The sequence below is a fragment of the Arachis ipaensis genome, chromosome B1, assembly GCF_059453495.1.
Source record: "Arachis ipaensis isolate K30076 ecotype BB chromosome B1, ASM5945349v1, whole genome shotgun sequence".
NCBI lineage: Eukaryota > Viridiplantae > Streptophyta > Magnoliopsida > Fabales > Fabaceae > Arachis > Arachis ipaensis.
The window spans coordinates 50,907,761-50,926,212 of NC_142436.1; the positions used below are offsets into that span (position 1 = coordinate 50,907,761).

At 38.0% G+C, this 18,452-nt stretch overlaps 2 non-coding genes across 2 annotated transcripts; one reads left to right on the top strand and one right to left on the bottom strand.

The window, feature by feature from the left end:
- Positions 1-1,659: 1,659 nt before the first annotated feature.
- LOC148576530 (small nucleolar RNA R71) lies at positions 1,660-1,767 on the top strand. The gene has a single exon (XR_015903571.1). It is a non-coding gene; the product is annotated as a small nucleolar RNA R71 (small nucleolar RNA).
- A 14,733-nt stretch (positions 1,768-16,500) lies between these two features.
- Positions 16,501-16,608, bottom strand: LOC148576531 (small nucleolar RNA R71). The gene has a single exon (XR_015904710.1). It is a non-coding gene; the product is annotated as a small nucleolar RNA R71 (small nucleolar RNA).
- Positions 16,609-18,452: the final 1,844 nt, after the last annotated feature.

Here is an 18,452-nt window from a genome sequence, read left to right on the forward strand (position 1 = left end):
CTCTCCAACACCAAACTTAGAGTTTGGATATGGGAGTTCAACACCAAACTTAGAGTTTGGTTGTGGCCTCCCAACACCAAACTTAGAGTTTGACTGTGGGGGCTTTGGTTGACTCTGGTTTGAGAGAAGCTCTTTATGCTTCCTCTCCATGGATGCAGAGAGAGATCCTTGAGTTGTAAACACAAGGGTGTCCTCATTTAATTGAAGGATCAATTCTCCTCTGTCCACATCAATCACAGCTCTTGCTGTGGTTAGGAAAGGTCTTCCTAGGATGATAGATTCATCCTCTTCCTTTCCAGTATCCAGGACTATGAAATCAGCAGGGATGTAGAGGCCTTCAACCTTTACTAACACGTCCTCTACTTGTCCATAAGCCTGTTTTCTCGAATTGTCTGCCATCTCTAATGAGATTTTAGCAGCTTGCACCCCATAGATTCCCAGTTTCTCTATTACAGAGAGGAGCATGAGGTTTATTCCTGAACCAAGGTCACACAGAGCCTTAAAGATCATGGTGCCTATGGTACAAGGTATTATGAACTTTCCAGGATCCTGTCTCTTCTGAGGCAATGTCAGTTGATCCAGATCACATAGTTCATTGGTGAACAAGGGAGGTTCATCTTCCCAAGTATCAATGCCAAATAATTTGGCATTCAGCTTCATGATTGCACCAAGAAACTTGGCAGTTTGCTCTTCCGTAACATCCTCATTCTCTTCAGAAGAGGAATACTCATCAGAGCTCATGAATGGCATAAGGAGGTTCAATGGAATCTCTATGATCTCTAGATAAGCCTCAGAGTCCCTTGGTTCCTCAGAGGGAAGCTCCTTATTGATCACTGGACGTCCCAGGAGGTCTTCCTCCTTGGGATTCACGTCCTCCTCTCCCTCTTTGGGTTCGGCCATTTTGCTTATGTCAATGGCCTTGCACTCTCCTTTTGGATTCTCTTCTGTATTGCTTGGGAGAGTACTGGGAGGGATTTCAATGATCCTTTTACTCAGCTGGCCCACTTGTGCTTCCAAATTTCTAATGGAAGACCTTGTTTCATTCATGAAACTTACAGTGGCCTTAGATAGATCAGAGACTAAGTTTGCTAAATTAGAAGTATTTTGTTCAGAGTTCTCTGTCTGCTGCTGAGTGGATGATGGAAAAGGTTTATTATTGTTAAACCTGTTTCTTCCACCATTATTAAAGCCTTGTTGAGGCTTTTGATCCTTCCATGAGAAATTTGGATGATTTCTCCATGATGGGTTATAGGTGTTTCCATAAGGTTCACCTAAGTAATTCACCTCTGCCATTGTAGGGTTTTCAGGATCATAAGCTTCTTCTGCATAAGAAGCCTCTTGAGTACTGTTGGATGCAGCTTGCATTTCATTCAGACTCTGAGAAATCATATTGACTTGCTGAGTCAATATTTTGTTCTGAGCCAACATGGCATTCAGAGTATCAACTTCAAGAACTCCCTTCTTCATAGGCGTCCCATTACTCACAGGATTCCTCTCAGAAGTATACATGAACTGGTTATTAGCAACCATGTCAATGAGTTCTTGAGCTTCTGCAGGCGTTTTCTTTAGGTGAATGGATCCACCTGCAGAAGTATCCAATGACATCTTTGATAGCTCAGATAAACCATCATAGAATATATCCAGGATGGTCCATTCTGAAAGCATGTCAGAAGGACACTTTTTGGTCAACTGTTTGTATCTTTCCCAAGCTTCATAGAGGGATTCACCATCTTTTTGTCTGAAGGTCTGAACATCCACTCTAAGCTTGCTCAGCTTTTGAGGAGGAAAGAACTTGGCTAAGAAAGCCGTGACCAGCTTATCCCAAAAGTTCAGGCTATCTCTGGGTTGAGAGTCCAACCACACTCTAGCTCTGTCTCTTACAGCAAAAGGGAAAAGCATGAGCCTGTAGACTTCAGGATCTACTCCATTAGTCTTAATAGTATCACATATCTGCAAGAATTCAGTTAAGAACTGAAAAGGATCTTCAGATGGAAGTCCATGAAACTTGCAGTTCTGCTGCATTAGAGAAACTAATTGAGGTTTCAGCTCAAAGTTGTTTTCTCCAATGGCAGGAATGGAGATGCTTCTTCCATGTAAATTGGAATTTGGTGCAGTAAAGTCACCAAGCATTCTCCTTGCATTGTTGTTGGGTTCGGCTGCCATCTCCTTTACTTGCACGAAATTTTCAATCAAGTAGTCTCTGGATTGTTGTAATTTAGCTTCTCTTAATTTCCTCTTCAGAGTCCTTTCAGGTTCAGGATCAGCTTCAACAAGAATGCCTTTTTCTCTGTCCCTGCTCATAAGAAAGAGGAGAGAAAAAGAAAAGAAGAGGAATCCTCTATGTCACAGTAAGGAGGTTCCTTATTGTTAGTAGAAGAAAAGAAGAAGAGAAAAATCTGAACTCAGAAAGAGAGAGAGAGGGTTCGGATTTTTGGTGGGTGAGGGGGAGATGTTAGTAGATGAATAAATAAATAGAATAAGATGAGAGAGGGGAAATTTCGAAAATAATTTTTGAAAAAGAGTTAGTGATTTTTGAAAATAGTTTTTGAAAAAGGTTAGTGATTTTCGAAAATTAAGATTTAAAATTGAATTCATTAGTTAATTAAAAAGAAATTTTGAAAAAGGGGGGAGATATTTTCAAAAATTAGAGAGAGAGAGTTAGTTAGGTAGTTTTGAAAAAGATAAGAAACAAACAAAAAGTTAGTTAGTTAGTTGAAACAAATTTTGAAAAGATAAGAAGTTAGGAAGTTGGAAAAGATATTTTGAAATCAAATTTTTGAAAAAGATATGATTTTGAAAAAGATAAGATAAAAAGATATTTTTGAAAAGATATGATTGAAATTAGTTTTTGAAAAAGATTTGATTTTTAAAATCACAATTAATGCCTTGATTCACAAGAAATCACAAGATATGATTCTATAACTTAAAGTTTGCATCTTTCTTAACAAGTAAGTAACAAACTTGAAATTTTTGAATCAAAACATTAATTGTTTTTGTTATTTTGAAAATTTGAAATAAAAATAAGAAAAAGATTTTTGAAAAATATTTTTGGAATTTTCGAAAATAACTAAGAAATTTAAAAAAAGGATTTGATTTTTGAAAAAGATTTTGAAAAAGATGAGATTTTCAAATTAAAAATTTGATTTGACTCATAAGAGACAACTTGATTTAAAAAATTTTTGAAAAAGTCAAATCTAATTTTCGAAATTTTAAGAGAAAAAAAAAAGGAAAGATATTTTTTTTATTTTTGAATTTTTATGATGAGAGAGAAGAACAAGAAAAATGATGCAATGCATGAAATTTTTAGATTAAAACAATGAATGCATGCAAGAATGCTATGAATGTCAAGATGAACACCAAGAACACTTTGAATGTCATGATGAACATCAAGAACATATTTTTGAAAAATTTTTAATGCAAAGAAAACATGTAAGACACCAAACTTAGAATTCTTTAATGCTTAGACACTAAGAATTCAAGAATGCATATGAAAAATAAGAAAAGACACAAAACATGCAAATGTAAAGATCAAACAAGAAGACTTACCAAGAACAACTTGAAGATCATGAAGAACACTATAAATGCATGATTTTTTTCGAAAAATGCAAGATGCACATGCAATTGACACCAAACTTATAACATGACACATGACTCAAACAAGAAACACAAAAAAATATTTTTGATTTTTACGATTTTCTAATTTTTTTTTTTTTGGATTTTTCGAAAAATTATTATGAAAAAGAAAAATAAGGATTCAAAATTTTTAATATGAATTCCAGGAATCTTGCATTCTTAGTCTAAAGCTTCAGTCCAGGAATTAGACATGGCTCACTAGCCAACCAAGCTTTCAATGAAAGCTCCGGTCCAAAACACTAGACATGGCCAATGGCCAGCCAAGCTTCAGCAAGATATCAGAATATACTACTCATTACTTGTCAAATATGTAACTTGCCTCTATGCTGATGGTTTGGAAGCCTCAGTCCAAAAGAATTTAGACATGGCTTTACAGCCAGCCAGGCTTCACATGCTTCATGAAACACTAGAATTCATTCTTAAAAATTCTGAAGAAAAAAATTTTTTTTTTTGAAAACATTTTTATTTTTTTATTTTTTTTTTGAAAACTGATGAGAAATTTTTTTTTTTTTTGAAAGATTTTTGAAAAATTTTTGAAAAGAAAACAAAAAGAAAATTACCTAATCTGAACAACAAGATGAACCGTCAGTTGTCCAAACTCGAACAATCCCCGGCAACGGCACCAAAAACTTGGTGCGCAGAAATTGTGATTACACTCTGATTATGTAAAATTCATCGCTCTTTCTTTCCCTGGTAATGGCGCCAAAAACATGATGCCAATACCATGGTTCACAACTTCGCACAACTAACCAGCAAGTGCACTGGGTCGTCCAAGTAATACCTTATGTCAGTAAGGGTCGAATCCCACGGAGATTGTTGGTATGAAGCAAGCTATGGTCACCTTGCAAATCTCAGTCAGGTATGGTTAAATGTGATTAGATTAGATAATTAAAAGATAAATAATAAAGGATAGAAATACTTATGTAATTCATTGGTGAGAATTTCAGATAAGCGAATAGAGATGCTTTTCGTTCCTCTGAACCTCTGCTTTCCTGCTATCTTCATCCAATCAGTCTTACTCCTTTCCATGGCTGGCTTTATGTGATACATCACCATTGTCAATGGCTACTTTCGGTCTTCTCTCGGGAAAATAATCCAAATGCCCTGTCACGGCACGGCTAATCGTCTGGAGGCATCACCCTTGTCAATGGTTTCATCTTATCCTCTCAGTGAAAACGGTCAACGCACCCTGTCACGGCACGGCTATTCATCTATCGATTCTCGATCATGCTGGAATAGGATTTACTATCCTTTTGCGTCTGTCACTACGCCCAGCAATCGCGAGTTTGAAGCTCGTCACAGTCATTCAATCATTGAATCCTACTCGGAATACCACAGACAAGGTTTAGACTTTCCGGATTCTCTTGAATGCCGCCATCATTCTAGCTTACACCACGAAGATTCTGATTAAGAGATCTAAGAGATACTCATTCAGTCATAGGTAGAACGGAAGTGGTTGTCAGGCACGCGTTCATAGGGAATGATGATGATTGTCACGTTCATCACATTCAGGTTGAAGTGCGAATGAATATCTTAGAAGCGAAATAAGATGAATTGAATAGAAAACAATAGTACTTTGCATTAATCTTTGAGGAACAGCAGAGCTCCACACCTTAATCTATGGAGTGTAGAAACTCTACCGTTGAAAATACATAAGTGATAATAGAGTTCATTGGTCTCGGCCCCAGAGGGGAACTGGAGTAACTAAGACTATGAATACAATGATAAAAAGTTCTATTTATAATAAACTAGTCACTAGGGTTTACAGGAGTAAGTAATTGATGCATAAATCCACTTCCGGGGCCCACTTGGTGTGTTCTTGGGCTGAGCTTTGAGTGTTGCACGTGTAGAGGTCCTCCTTGGAGTTGAACGCCAGCTTTTGTGCCAGTTTGGGCGTTCAACTCTGGTTTTGGCTCCTTTTCTGGCGCTGGACGCCAGATTTGGGCAGAAAGCTGGCGTTGAATGCCAGTTTGCGTCATCTATTCTTGGCCAAAGTTTGGACTATTATCCATTTCTGGAAAGCCTTGGATGTCTACTTTCCAACGCAATTGAAAGCGCGCCATTTCAAGTTCTGTAGCTCCAGAAAATCCACTTTGAGTGCAGGGAGGTCAGAATCCAACAGCATCAGCAGTCCTTCTTCAACCTCTGAATCTGATTTTTGCTCAAGTCCTTCAATTTCAGCCAGAAAATACCTAAAATCATAGAAAAACACACAAACACATAGTAAAGTCCAGAAATGTGAATTTAACATAAAAACTAATGAAAACATCCCTAAAAGTAACTAGATTCTACTAAAAACATACTAAAAACAATGTCAAAAAGCGTATAAATCATCCGCTCAGAGATTATAGGGCACGAATACTTAGAGGATGGAAAGGAAGCATGCAAAAGTGGAAGGAATACAAGAAACTGAAGGAACTGCTAAAGCTGTCCAGCCTGACCTCCTGGTACTAAATCGACCATAACTTGAGCTACAGAGGTCCAAATGATGCGGTTCCAGTTGCGTTGGAAAGCTAACAACCGGGGCTTCGCAAAGAAATATAATTTGAAATAGCTGCTTCAAAGCCAAGCGATGCACACGCGTGGATCACGCGCACACGTGACCTGGGAAAAATCCAATATACGCCCACGCGTGGACGACGGTCACGCGTGACTTTGCCGCGTGCTGGACGTATCAGAAATTGCTGGGAGCGATTTCTGGGCTATTTTTGACCCAATTTTCAGACCAGAAAACACAGATTAGAGGCTATAAAGTGGGGGAATGCATTCATTCATTAAACAACTTTCATAATTCATAATTGTAGGTTTTAGATGTAGATTCTGAGAGAGAGGCTCTCTCCTCTCTCTTAGGATTTTGGATTAGGATTTCTCTTAAAGGTTAGGTTTACTTCTTCTTCATTCCAGGTTCAATGTTTCTTTAATTTATGTTTCTCTTCTACTTTTATTTATTCTAATGCTTTTACTTGTTAATTACTTATGTTGCCAAATTGGCTTATGAAGCTTCCCATGTTAGATTTGAATTTATGTTTAAATACAATTTGAGGAATTTTAGATTTATGATTGTTTTCTTCTATTTATATTATAAATAATTTAGATTTTTTCCCTTTTGGCTTTGGTTGAGTAATTGATGACACTTGAGTTGTCAAACTCAGCAGTTGATTGAAAATTAGAAATTGCTGATTGATTTGGATCCCTCTAAAGCTAGTCTTTCCATAGGAGTTGACTAGGACTTGAGGAATCAAGTTAATTAGTCCACTTGAATTTCTTTTATTTAGTAAGGGTTAACTAAGTGGGAGCAATAAACAATTCTCATCACACCTGATAAGGATAACTAGGATGGGATTTCCAGTTCTCATACTGTAACAACCCCGGTTTTCGAGAACGCGAAATCTTTTTTGAAAGTACAGATTTCTCCGGAAGATCAGTAAAGGGAAAACCTTTGATATATCATCAAGTATCTCAATCCTCATTGTCATTATGTCATCTTTAAGTTAGAATCTTTTTCGAGACAAGCTCGATAACGCGGTCACGAAGAATCTAGTTTTTGAACCGTATCGGTTAGAAGTTTTGATTTGGTTTTTGTAAATAGTCTTAGTTTGACGAACCGGACTCGATTTATGAGAGAAGAGAGATAATAGGATGATGTTATTATTATATTAGTATTATAAGCTTCTTGAATAATATTATAAGGTTACCTGGTCAGTTTTAGTTAAAAACAGAAAATCGGTTTAACCGAGTTTACGGTTTACTGGTGCAGCTTAGCACCAACACTCTCTGATGAATTTAGCAATGCTAAGGCCTCATTATACATGTTTTATTCTCATAATAAATATGTTACTAGTGTCATTTATGCTAGTAGCTCAGAAAATAATTTTTAGAGATGTTTTTACAAGTGTTCCGATACATCTAGTTTTAGTAGTTATACACCTGAGATATTTTAATATTATTTTAACCCACCTCCAAGCCAACCAATCACAACTCACCTTACACTCCCAAGACACTCCAAGGCTGGTCATTTACTCCCTTTGGCCGAAATTGAAAGGAGAGAAAAGAGAGAAAACTTCATGAATACTTAATCTTCAAAGCTTGATTTCTTCTGAACCAAAACTCAAATCAAAACTTGGATTTCACCAAAATGATCCTCTCTTCTTCCTCTACATAACCATGTGACTTATCAAGGCTGGAAATAAGGTGAGATGGCTGTTCCTTTCCCCTTTTAATTCAGTTTTCAAGGAAACATGCTTAAACAAGTGTTTTCTTGATGTTCTTCCTTAGATCTCTTGCTTAGCTTGACTTGTGGGCCAAAGATCTTTGATTTCCTGCACGTTTAAGGTGAGTATAACCTTCCTAAGATGCTGCTGAAGTTTGTTTAGTTGATAGTTTAGAGTTTTAAAGTTGTTCTTGATGTGATTTAGGAGGAAAAAGTGCTAAAGGACCACCTGAAAGTCTAACTGAATTAGGAGCAGCAAAACCAGGTAGGGTGTCACGAAATTAATCTTGATTATTTGTGTTTGATTTGTGTGAATGTTGTATTATTTGGATGTGCTAAAAATTGGTTGCATATATGATTGATTCTTGGTGAAAATTTGGTGAAATTTTGATGAAATTTGATGAAATTCAAGCTTTAAAGTTCATGTTCTTGGGCTGCTGGAAAAACGAAACCATAAGCTTAAATTGAGGTTCAGTTTATGTTGAAATCATGTAGAAAATATGGGGTTTTAGTGGCTGCAATTTTATTATGAATTATAGTAAAAATCGGTTGCTGAAAAGACTGAAAAATGGGTAAAAACAGAGAAGGAATCTGAAGAATTTATGAAGAACATGAAGAACACTTTGAGTGTGATGAAGAACAATGAAGAACACCTTTTTGATTCATAAAAGGGCAAGGAAGTAATTAATTTGGTGTTTGGGGGTTATTTAGTAATTTCTGAAAGTTAGGGTGGTAAAAGTAGAAATATTAAAAGTTACGGGTGGTAAAAAGTGAATTTTAAAGGTTAAAAGTAAAAGTAAGTTAATTTTCGAAAATTTAATGATAAAATAATAAAAAATATTAAAATATTAAATAATAATATTTAATTAAAATAATATTTTAATAAAAATAATAAAATAATGTGGAAAAGGCAGTTTTTTGTAAAAGCTTTAGAAAGACAACTTTAAACGCAGAATTTCATAATTACTTTCATAAAATACTTAGGGAGTGGTAAAACATATTAGTGAGGTAAAGATAAATAAAAGATAAAAAGTTGAAGAAAAGATAAAAAAATCGAAGAAAAAGTCTGTAAAGTTTTAATGACAGAAAAACAGACAGAGACTAGTGAACGAACTAGGGTAACATAGTTAGTCCTGGAATTGCGAATAGGGTTAGGTATTATATGAAAAGTTAAACTGTTTCAGTATAGACTTAATGAACCTATACTTGGGGCAGACTAACTATTCATACCGAAATTTACATAAGCTTTAAATACATACGTTAAACAGAGAAATCAGAGCAGAGTAAAGAAATACAGAGAACAGAATAACCAGAGCAGAATAAAGGGATACAGAGAAAAGAGTAATCAGAGCAAAGTAAAAAGACAAAGAGAAAAGAGTAATGTGATAAAAAGAAATGGTTTGAATTAAGACGTTGTAAAAGTGAAAGATGTAAAGTTTGTACAGTATGATTGAACAGAGAAAGAAAGAGGTACTGCATAAGAATATGAAAATGATGATGAATAATGAGAATGATGATGAATGATGATAATGAGAATGATTATGTGATGATTTGTTGCTTGAGGCAACCTAAGAGATATTTATTTGTTGCTTGAGACAACCCAAGAGATGTGTTTATTCATTTGTTGCGTTAAGGCAACTCCAGATATACTTGTATGATCATCTGCTGTAGTGAGGCAGTCAGATAGATAATGGTGTGATCACTGAGAATGCTTTCCTACGGTACAGTTCCATATTTTATTTCTGTAAGGCAGAGGGGTTATTTCCTGCTACAGAAGTATCGTGACCACCTGTTCCATTTCTGTAGTGGCAGAGGGGTTATTTCCTGTATACAGAAGGTGTGTCGGCGTACATCCCTGCAGTGGCAGATGTGTTATTTCCTGCATGCAGTGGACCCTGTGGTGGCAGAGGGGTTATTTCCTATACACAGGGGTATAGCCAATAGGAAAGCCTTATCCAGACAGAGGTTGCTGGATAACATCGGGAGCGGGTTAGTAACCGACAGATGAGCTCATTACCTGCACTAGGGCTAGACATGCATCATACTTGGTTGCGCATTTCCTTTGTTATGATTGTGGTATGAATGTATCCTTTCCTTGTTTGTATTCCATTCTCTGTGCTTGTGTTATTTTCTTGTATTCTTCTATTTGTGTTCTGCTATCTGTTTTCTCTATCTTCTCTACTTATCTGTGTTTTCTAATTACTGCTTCCTTGTATTCTGCTATTTATCTGCTAAATAACATGGAATTAATGAACATAACTAATAACCCTGACCCTATTAAGAACTCCCCAGTTCTTACCCCTTCTCTCTCCCTTCCTCCTTCAGATGGAAGTAAGAGTACCTTACCATAGTTCGCTGATGACCGTTCGCAAGAAGAGGATTCTGCTCTAGATAGTCTTCTGAGTCTATGGTGAATATCGTTCTCTGTTTATATGTATATACTGTGAGACCAGCCAACGTCTGTGGTGCACGAAATTGTGATCTCAGGCAACGGCGCCAGAAACTCTGTACACACGTCTTAATAAATTGTTTTTCATTCATAACTTCGATACAACTAACCAGCAAGTGCACTGGGTCGTCCAAGTAATAAACCTTACGCGAGTAAGGGTCGATCCCACGGAGATTGTTGGTATGAAGCAAGCTATGGTCACCTTGTAAATCTCAGTCAGGCGGATATCAAATAGTTATGGAGTTTTTGAATATTAATAATAAATAGATAGAAAATAAGGATAGAAACACTTATGTATATCATTGGTGAAATTTCAGATAAGCGTATAGAGATGCTTTCGTTCCTCTGAACCTCTGCTTTCCTGCTGTCTTCATCCAATCAGTCTTACTCCTTTCCATGGCTGGCTTTATGTAAGGACATCACCGTTGTCAATGGCTACTTTTTATCCTCTCTGGAAAATGGTCCGATGCGCTGTCACTGCATGGCTAATCGTCTGGAGGCATCACCCTTGTTAATGGCTGCATCCCATCCTCTTGTGAAAATGGTCCAAATGCTCTGTCATAGCACGGCTAGTCATCTGAGGTTTTCGATCATACTGGAATAGGATTCACCCTCCTTTTGCGTCTGTCACTACGCCCAGCACTCGCGAGTTTGAAGTCCGTCATAGTCATTCAATCCCAGAGTCCTACTCGGAATACCACAGACAAGGTTTAGACTTTCCAGACTCTCATGAATGCCGCCATCAATCTAGCTTATACCACGAAGATTCTGATTAAGAGATCCAAGAGATACTCATTCAATCTAAAGTAGAACGGAAGTGGTTGTCAGGCACGCGTTCATAGGGAATGATGATGATTGTCACGTTCATCACATTCAGGTTGAAGTGCGAATAAATATCTTAGAAGCGGAATAAGTTGAATTGAATAGAAAAACAGTAGTACTTTGCATTAATCTTTGAGGAACAGCAGAGCTCCACACCTTAATCTATGGAGTGCAGAAACTCTACCGTATGAAAATACATAAGTGAATAGAGGGTAGGCATGGCCGAGTGGCCAGCCTCCCATGGAGGTCTAGAGATCTCAAAATGATCAAAAGATGTCTAATACAATAGTAAAAAGTCCTATTTATACTAAACTAGTTACTAGGGTTTACAGAAGTAAGTAATTGATGCATAAATCCACTTTCGGGGCCCACTTGGTGTGTGCTTGGGCTGAGCTTGAATGTTACACGTGCAGAGGCTCTTTCTGGAGTTGAACGCCAGGTTGTAACATATTTCTGGCGTTCAACTCTGGTTTGTGACTTGTTTCTGGCGTTTAACTCCAGACAGCAGCATAGAACTGGCGTTCAACGCCCTTTTACGTCGTCTAAACTCAGCCAAAGTATGGACTATTATACATTGCTGGAAAGCCCTGGATGTCTACTTTCCAACGCAATTGGAAGAGCGCCATTTTGAGTTCTGTAACTCCAGAAAATCCACTTTGAGTGCAGGGAGGTCAGAATCCAACAGCATCAGCAGTCCTTCTTCAACCTCTGAATCTGATTTTTGCTCAAGTCCCTCAATTTCAGCCCGAAAATACCTGAAATCACAGAAAAACACACAAACTCATAGTAAAGTCCAGAAATGTGAATTTAACATAAAAACTAATGAAAACATCCCTAAAAGTAACTAGATTCTACTAAAAATATACTAAAAACAATGCCAAAAAGCGTATGAATTATCCGCTCATCAGTCTGCACCCCGTTCGTATGCACACTTTAACCTAAATCCTATGTACGAGATTCCTATTGTGTGGCTACTTCATGAGGTACCAGAGAGACGTCCTATGAAAAAGTCTGATCGTGCAGAGGAGTAGCAGATGATGTTCTATCTTTTGATGACGTTCCACCTGACTTGAGTTGTGAAGACTTAGAACGTACTTTCACTCGCTTTAGTAGTTTAGAGGGACTAGGTGAGTATAGAATCTAGGCTAGCCTAGGTGCCAGCTTAGAGACCTCTTGAACAGGTTAGGACCTGGGATGTTGTATGTATGTATATGTATATAGTTATTATCTAGCTATATCTATGGGTGTTCTAACTAAAGGTCTATACTCTAATAAAGGCTGGATAACTGAATGTTGCTAGCTACTCGTGATGTATTTATGTGTGGTTGTTTATAACTGTTTTATCTGTTATTACTTGTGAATTGATTATGAGTGATTCCGTCTACTAATCCAAACATTTTCAAAAAAAAAAAATAGAATACACCTCGCAAATTAACTACGCGTTTAACAACGAATCAGGCTCATATGATAAATAATAGATAATAATTAGGAACACAAATTGGTAGCGCTCAGTTTCTGGTATGATCTAGACATATTGAAAATTGGGTCGTTACACATACCTTGCCAAGAGTTTTCTTAATTATTAATTTATTTTTCTTGTCATTTAATTTACTTGTTCTTTAATTCAAAAACCCAAAAATGTACCTTTTTCCATAACCAATAATAAATCATACTTCCCTATAATTCCTTGAGAGACGACCCGAGGTTTAAATACTTCGGTTATAAATTTTATTGGGTTTTGTTACTTGTGACAACCAAAGTTTTTGTACGAAAGGATTCTTTGTTGGTTTAGAAACTATACTTATAACACAATTACTTTTATAAAATTCTTTACCGACGGAAAATCCGTTCGTCAAAATGGCGCCGTTGCTGAGGAATTGCAAACGTGTGCCTTATTATTGGTTATTGTAAATAATTTTGCTTTTTTGTTTCTTTGTTAGTGTTTCTAGTTTTAGGAGTTTATTTTCATTAATTTTTATTAATTTTTTTTTTCTTTAGCTACTATGAATTCTCACCCCTCTGGTTTCAAGTTTGATTCCAATGTTGTTGTAAGGAATAGAAGCTATAATGGAAACCTGCATCAAGGTCGAAACAATCACAGATGGAAGGAGCCACGAGAATCTGATCAACCCTTTCGGCAACAACACCTTCCAAGATACCATGGACAACAACCATTCTGTGATGCATACCAAGACAATAGTTATGGTGGACCCTTTCGTGACAACCCACCTCCACCAAATTACTATGGTCAAAAGCCATTCCAGGGAGCGTACCAAGATGATGAATATGGTAGACCCCCTTTTAGTTACCAACAACCCCCGCCATATGCTGATGAACCACCTCCTCAACATAGCTTTGAACCACCATACTCACAAGCCACCTACAACCATTCACCTCCACATGACCCTAATCCTTATCCACCACACCAACCACCATATGAACCACACCCAGAACTACCACCTCAATATTCACCATCTCCATATCCTTATCAAGAAGAACCATCTCCGTATTATGAGCCCTTCCTCCCAACAAATGAACCCTCCTATCCACCCCAACCTCCATTGGATAACAACACACTCATCTCTAACATCATTGGTCTCACCTCTATACTCTAAAATCTTATATCCCACATGAACCAACCCTCTACCTCCAATATTCAACACTCAAGCTCTAGTGCACTTCCTTTTCAACCGCATAATGATCTTTCCATCCCATCACCATCCTCCATGGAAGAGCACCCACATCCACCAATCCAAGAGCAAGATGATCCCAATTATGCTATCGATATGGAACAAGAAAGAAGGAATCATCTTCGCAAATCCATACTTCATAAGAAGCTAGAGGAGGCCCTAAGGGTAGCGGTAGGAGAGACTCTTGAAGATGAAAGAATAGTTGAACAGAGTTGTCATGAAGTGGAAGACATCAAGGAGGAGTTTGATTTTATACTAGAACAACTGGAGGAAGCCGTAATTATTGAAGAGGAAAAAGCGGTTGTAGACTTTGGAGATACGGAACCTCCATGGGAAAGTCGAGTTATAGAACCTCCTTCAAAGACGTTTGAAATTGATGTTGAAGAGGGTGTACAAGCTCCAAGGCATATCATGGTTGAAGACTTTGAAGGGGATGATCAAGAGATAGACTCAATCATTGATGAACCCTTATCTAAAATAAAACCCTCTCCCATTGGACTTGACATGGAGATTAAAGAAGAAGAAGCACAACCTCCCATGCCCTTGGAAAGTAATGAAGAGGAGATTGAATTGGAAGAAAGCTACTGATAAACCACTATTTTATGGTTTATATTGTGTTTAATTGTGTGGTTTTATCATGATCTTTATCCAGTTATTCATATGATTAGTATGCATTTATATTTCCTTCCAAAATTTATTACATGATTGAAAACTTGCTTCCTAGAGACTTTTGATTATGTATTTTAATTCTCCTTTATTCCATTCGATGCCGTGATCTGTGTGTTAAGTGTTTCAGGCTTTATAGGACATGAATGAGTTGGAGATTAGAAAGAAAGCTTGCAAAAATGGAAGGAACACAAGAAATTAAGGAGATGACCAGTGAGAAGTGACGCGGCCGCATGGCTCACGCGACCGCGCGGATTGGAATAGCATAAGTGACGCGGAGGCGTGGACGACGCGCTCGCGTGGAGAAGCAAAACACCGAATGACGCGTCCGCATGAATGATGTGATCGCGTGACGTGCGCGATTTGCATAATCTGCAGAATCGCTGGGGGCGATTTTGGGCCCTATTTCGACCCAGTTTTCGGCTCAGAAAAGTAGATTAGAGCCAGGGAACATGCAGAGACCAACAACAACATTCATTCCGCATAGTTTTAGCTTTTTCAGATCTAGTTTTCCTCTCCTCTAGGTTTTCTCTCTACACATTCATAGTTCTTAGGATTTTTATTTTTAATTGCTTTTTGCATTGGGATATTAAGAAGAGTTGTTACCTCATCAAGACTTCGTCATTCTAGTTCGTTTTCTTTACTTGGCTTTAGTCTTCCATGTCCTTTAATTTATTTCAATCTTACTGTTGGATTATTTTAGAATTTATCAATACAAGAGTTATTTTTATTTTTAATTGATTCCTTTGAGTTTTATTTATCATGTCTTCCTTTAATTCCCTTTCCTATGTTATGAATTCCACATTCACAATGAGTGAGTAGTTCCCTAACTTGATGGGGAGTTGATTGAAAGGAACCCTTGAGTTGGAGTGCTCAAGGGAGAAATTGTAATTGGGTTTATTATTGGTTCGCTCTCTAGTCACTAACGCCAGTCCTTCCAAGTAAGTGGATTGGGACTTGTGAATAGAAACAGCATTCCAACTTGTTTGACTTTCCCTTACCTAGTAAGGGATAACTAAACAGAACAACCCCCAATTATCAATTAATCTTGAAAGTACTGCAACAAGAATAGGGCTTCCAACTAATCTACTCCCAGTCAAGGCTTTTATTTAAATTACATTAATTCTCTGATTTAGTTTCCTGTCATTCAACTCAAATCTTTTTTGAAAACCATCTGATTAATAAAATAGCACACTTTCCTGCAACTCGTTGGGAGACGACCTGGGATTCATACTCCCAGTATTTTAACTTTAATTTCTGTGACATCCTTTTAAATTGATAAGCAGATTTTTGGTTGGTTGAGAACTATACTTGCAACGCATATCTTATAACAATTCTTAATTCGCCAATTTTCGCCACGTCAATTTTTGGCGCCGTTGCCGGGGAGTTGCAATAGAGTGCTAAAGTTATTAATTGGAATTTATTTATTTGCATTTTATTTCATTTTACTACTATGAGATGCTTGTTTCTTTCGTTAGATGACGCGTTCACTTCCTGATCCAAGCTTGCCAGTATTCGATCCTGAGATTGAAAGAACTATTTCACGAATAAGGCAAGCTCGGCGTCGGTTAGTCCTCTCTGAGGGCAGATCTGAAACGTCATTTGAGGAAGAAACCAGCCCCCGTTCTACTGATTCGGTTGATTTACGTATAGGTGACATGGCAGCACCTAGGAGAGTTACTATCCAGGAGGCTGGAGCCCCTGATTTTACAATGCAACCGTTTCAAGCGCATCATCCAGCGGTGGCTACAGACTTTGAAATAAAGACCGCACTGCTCAATTTGATGTCCAAGTTTCTTGGCTTACCTGCTCAAGAGCCTATCAAGCACCTCAGAGATTTTCAAGCAGCCTGTTCTACTGTCAGGCATGATGGTGCAGATGAAACTTCAATTTTGCTGAAAGCCTTCCCGTTTTCTCTTAAGGGAAAGGCAAGAGAGTGGTACTACACTCAACCCGCTGCAACTGTATCCAACTGGGATACACTCAGAAGAGAATTTTTGGAAAAGTTCTTTCCAGCTGAAGTTACTGATAAACTGAGGAATGATATTTCCATGATTGTTCAAGATAAATCTGAAACTCTCTATGAGTACTGGGAGCGCTTCAATAATCTTCTGAAAGCTTGCCCCCACCATATGATTGACAAGATAGTGTTACTCGGCTACGTCACACAGGGCATGAGGCCCCAAGATAAGACCACATTGGAAAGTGCTAGCAATGGGTCTTTGAAAAAGTACAAGACCACTGATGAGGCATGGCAATTGATCAGCGACTTAGCTGAATCTACTAGGAATCACAGGCAGAAATAAGGTCGTGCAAAAGCCATTGCAGAAGTATCCTCTAGCAGAGAGACTGCTGCTTTATCTCAGAGTATCTGTGAAATGACCAACTTGCTGAAGCAGATGCAATTGAACCAACAACAAGTTCAGCAAGCTCAACCTTCTTCACCACAGCAAAACCAACAGTTAGTCCCACAGAGAGTTTGCGGAATCTGTACTGATTATAGCCACTATACTGATGAATGTCCGTAGCTCCAGCAGGAAGACAACACCGTGGCAGCCACTCATAGCTTCTATGACCGCCCCAACCAAGGGTACAATCAAAGTGGCAATTACAACCATGGATGGCAGGACAATTCTAACCAAAATTGGAGGGACAACAACAACAGAGGAGGCAGAGATAATCAGGGAAATCAGAGGTGGAATAACAACAACAACAGGCAGTAGAACCAGTACCAGCCTTACAGAGCACCTCACCTGAGGCAATCCCAAGGACCACAGAATACCCAACAGCACACCTCTCAAATTACCTATCCTTCTTCTTCTGCTAATGATGACTTACTACAATCTATTGATCGGAGACAGCAGACCATAGAAAATAACATTAATGCTACTCTGAATGGTCTGAACGCTACTTTGCAAGCTCTTGTCTCCCAGATTGGATCAATGAATAACTTCAATAACCAACCTTTGAGTTTCAGTGGAATTTCCTCTCAACCATTACCCAATCCCAAGGGCTGTATTAATGCCATCACCCTAAGGTCCGGAACCACACTGTAGGAGAGGACTCAGGAGGAGCCAAGCCTACCAGAACACGCCTCAGCTGAAGAGGTAGTGGAAATAGAAGATGTTGAAGAGGAAGAAGACATACAGGACATAACTGAAAAAGAAGAAGTTCAACCACAGGAGGAAGCATCAAAAGGCGTAGACACTGCAGAAGACACCACTCCTATTCGATTTCCACAACTTGCAAGGAAGCCCAAGAAGCAGCTGGAACCTGATCCAAAAATGATAGAGATATTCAAAAAGGTTGAGGTAACTGTTCCTCTCTTTGATGTTATTCAACAGGAACCTAAGTATGCAAAGTTTCTAAAAGATTTATGTATACATAAGGACAAAATTAATGAATTAGAAACTATTCTTTTAGGAAGTTCCATATCTGCTTTTAATGGGTGGTTTACCTGAAAAGTGTAGTGACCCAGGTCCTTGTATGGTTAATTATACTATTGGTGGTGTAGTATTTTCTGATTGCATGTGTGATTTAGGAGTATGTGTGAGTATAATGCCTTTGTTTATATATGATATTTTGAGGCTTCCCCCCTTAAAAAGGTCGGCAGCTCATTTTGTGTTAGCAGATAAAAGCATTATTACAGTGGCTGGAGTTGCTGAAGCTGTATTAGTGGGCATTAAGGGACTCACGTTCCCCACTGATTTTTATATCCTGGAAATGTCCCAAAATGACTCAGACAAGCCATCATCAATCCTACTCGGAAGGCCATTCCTGAAGACCTCAAAGTTTAAATTAGATGCTTTTTCAGGAACATACTCTTTTGAAATAGATGGCCGAGTAGTGATCTTCAATCTGAATGGAGTTATGAAGCATCCTCCGGAGGATCACTGATGAGCGGATAATTTATACGCTTTTTGGCATTGTTTTTAGTTTGTTTTTAGTAGAATCTAGTTACTTTTAGGGATTTTTTCATTAG